This window comes from Pseudorca crassidens, chromosome 14 (assembly GCF_039906515.1).
Source record: "Pseudorca crassidens isolate mPseCra1 chromosome 14, mPseCra1.hap1, whole genome shotgun sequence".
Classification (NCBI taxonomy): domain Eukaryota; kingdom Metazoa; phylum Chordata; class Mammalia; order Artiodactyla; family Delphinidae; genus Pseudorca; species Pseudorca crassidens.
In genome coordinates, this window is record NC_090309.1 from 2,490,632 (window position 1) to 2,494,157 (window position 3,526).

Genomic DNA, 3,526 nt, shown 5'->3' on the forward strand with positions numbered 1-3,526 from the left:
TCACTGTGCCCAGAGGCTTACTGGACCTGGCATCTCACAGATGCCATTTGAGCCGAGTTTTAACAAAGGTTCTTGGGTTGCCATGGAGATGAGTTTGGGGGCTGAGAAGGCACAAAGCTGGAATTGGAGGGGAGTTCGAGTGTCCTCCAGTGCCATTGACTTAAGTGTTTCCCATTAGGAATCAGGGCATTAATTAACTGCAAACACCTGAGTCATTTTCTTGGCGCCCTTTCTTGCAAAGGCAGCCAAGCAGCAGAGCTGAGAGCTTAGCTGGAGGAATTCTGTGTGCCTTCTGTGTACACCCCCTGAAAGCAAGTGACAACTATTGTCCTCAAAACCTGCATTCGTACAGTTTCCTCATAGCCATCAGATTAAAAATTGGGATTGGTGCATAGATAAGACAGAGATGGAAATAGAGCCCAGAAAGTGAAGGAAAGGGCTGTGGGGAAGTAAAGCTTAAACGTTGATGACAATATATGTTTTCATTGGTGGGGATGTCCTTCTCAACACTGCAATCAACACAGCTCGAACCAGCCTTTCTGAGCCCATTACTGTTGGCTAGTTATTATGGTTTCTCATCAAAGCTATGCCCAGCGAAGTACAGCATAGAAATGTTTTAAAAGCCCTTGATCTATCTTGCATTACTATTTTAAATCACTGCTTAGAGGAAGACTGAAAAGAAATATACCAGAATGGGCTTCCCTGGTGGCGCAGTGGTTGGGAGTCCGCCTGCCGATGCGGGGGACACGGGTTAGTGCCCCGGTCTGGGAAGATCGCACATGCCGCGGAGCGGCTGGGCCCGTGAGCCATGGCTGCTGAGCCTGCGCGACCGGAGCCTGTGCTCCGCAACGGGAGAGGCCACAACAGTGAGAGGCCCGCGTACCGCAAAAAAAAAAAAAAAGAAATATACCAAAATGTTAACAGGATTTGTGCTCGAGTGACTGGATTGTTTTATGGTTTTTCTTCTCCCATATTTTTAACTTATTTTGAATTAGATTCACAGAAAGTTAGAAAAATAGTACAGAAAGATCCTGTGTATCCTTCACCCAGCTTCCCCCAATGCTTACATCTTACATAATAACTATAATACAATCACCAAAACCAGAAAGTTAACTATTAGCCTGACTACAGACCTTATTCAGATTTCACCAGTTTCTACATGCCCTTGTGTGTGTGTGTGTTTCTATGCAAATTTATCACATATGTAGATTTGTGTTCTCATGCTTTTAAAACTTTTTATAATGCAAATGTTCTTGTCTTATTATAAAGAGAAAAGCTTTAATTTAAATTCTTTTGTGGGAATCTGTCCCAGAAAAAAAATAAAAATTCTGAATATGTACATTGCTAGGCTCAAAAATATTTCTCGTTAAATTACTTATAAGCAAATTTAAACCACTTAAGTGTCCAACTTGATGTAATTGAATGGAATTAACTGGAGTACATTCGCTTACTGGATGTTGTGCAACCGTATGAACTGTTTATGGAAAAGGATGTGAAAACAGGCAGGTGTCATGATGTGGTTAAGTGGAAACAAGCTACAGAACTGCTCAACTGGATACGACTGTGCAAAGAGGCCAACACACACGGTGGGGGAACGGGAGGCAGACACACTGAAACCATTCTTCTCCACTTTTCCTATATTTTCCAAAATTTCCTTCTTGAGAAGGACTTTCAATTTTTTTTTTTGTGGTACGCGGGCCTCTCACTGCCGTGGCCTCTCCCGTTGCGGAGCGCAGGCTCCGGATGAGCAGGCCCAGCGGCCACGGCTCACGGGCCCAGCCGCTCCGCGGCACGTGGGATCTTCCCGGACCGGGGCACGAACCCGCGTCCCCTGCATCGGCAGACGGACTCCCAACCACTGTGCCACCAGGGAAGCCCAGGACTTTCAAATTTTAATGTGCATCACTGGTGACCTTATTAAAACAGATTCTGATTCGTGGGCAGGGGTCCAAGCAGCAAGGAGGGGCCTAAGATACGTTTCTAACAAACTCCCAGGTGATACCGATACTGCTACTCCATAAGCCACCCTATGCAAACAATGGATTATAAGAAAACGGACCTTTTAGAAATAAAGTGCTTCTTATGTTTAAAACTGGCCTCAAATGCCAAAGCGTACCAAAAAAGAAGCCCATCAAAATCTCCAGATTCCACTTGGATTTCAAGTAACAGAAGTGCAGACCTGGCCTCGTCCAGCCCTAGATGGTGAGATTATTCCTTTGCTCTGAGTTACCTGATTTTTTTTTTTTTTTTTTTTTTTTGGCCACACCACGCAGCATGCAGGATCTTAGTTCCCCAACCAGGGATCGAACCGGCGCCCCCTGCATTGGAATCGCGGAGTCTTAACTAATGGACCGCCAGGGAAGCCCCGAGTGCCCTGATTTTACTGAAGGAGGGAGCATAGTTTCCTACAAACTCTTAGCTGTACTTGCTTCAATCCAAGGCTTGAGTCTTGCTGCCACACTGCCTCCTGGGGAGACCTTATTTTGTCCCCTTATCATGATGCCTAAGAACCTAGGACCACACAGAAGGCAGGAGAGCAGTGCTCTCGGACCCGACAACCACCTGCTTGTTCAAGAAAAGTAACTTGAGGAACCCAGACGCCCCTTATCTCTCGGCGGCCTGAACCATGAAGCACTTTATTTTTCTTTTAATCTTTCAGCAGGGGCTGTTTCTGTTCTTTGGTTGCCAAATTAGATTACGGTGCAAAACTTTCTATTTTTAAAACACCGCGGAGTCTTCCTTGGGAGTCAATAAAGCAATATATGATGCCTTTTATTTATTTTGTCATTCATAGATTCCAGGGCTCTTCTGTGAATAGATTTGACCTTTATGACATATACTTATTAAAACACATGCATGTTCTGTGCAGAATATATGGACTTTACAAACTATAATCAGAAAACAAACTCCCTAAGCTTACACGAGGGTGTTTTTTGCTTTGCTTTGGTTTAGCCTGGATATAACATGCACATCTCTTTATGAAGTTGTTATCATACTGTATTAACAATCTTGTAATATCTGTGTTATGTTACTTCATCCTCAGAGTAGCCGTGGGAGGAAGCAGGGCAGATATTCCTAACTCCAGGTCACCGGATAGACTCACCGCAATGGTTATTCCACAATAGTTCCCAGGGCTGTCGAAACTGCTCCTTCTAGGACCTGGTCTGGCACCTCTACGGGGACACTGCCTGAAGGCCACTCACAGCCTAAACTGCTCCACAAATATATCGATGAAATAGACTAGGAGAAAGGGAAAGTTACTCCTAAATATTGGATGAAATGGAATTTATGGAGAACTGCCACCTTGGAAGAGGTGGACGCAGTGAACTAGACTGTTTCCGTCTGTTACTGAGTCCAAGCTCGTCCTGCTCACCACACGACAGCCAATAAACTGAGAAACCAGTTGCTGGAGCAAAGAATAGCGGCTTTATTCGGGAGCCAGCAGACCAAGAAGATGGTGGGCTCGTGCCCCAAAGAACCCTCTTGCTGAGTTAGACTCAGGCTCCTTTTATACTAAAAGGGGCGG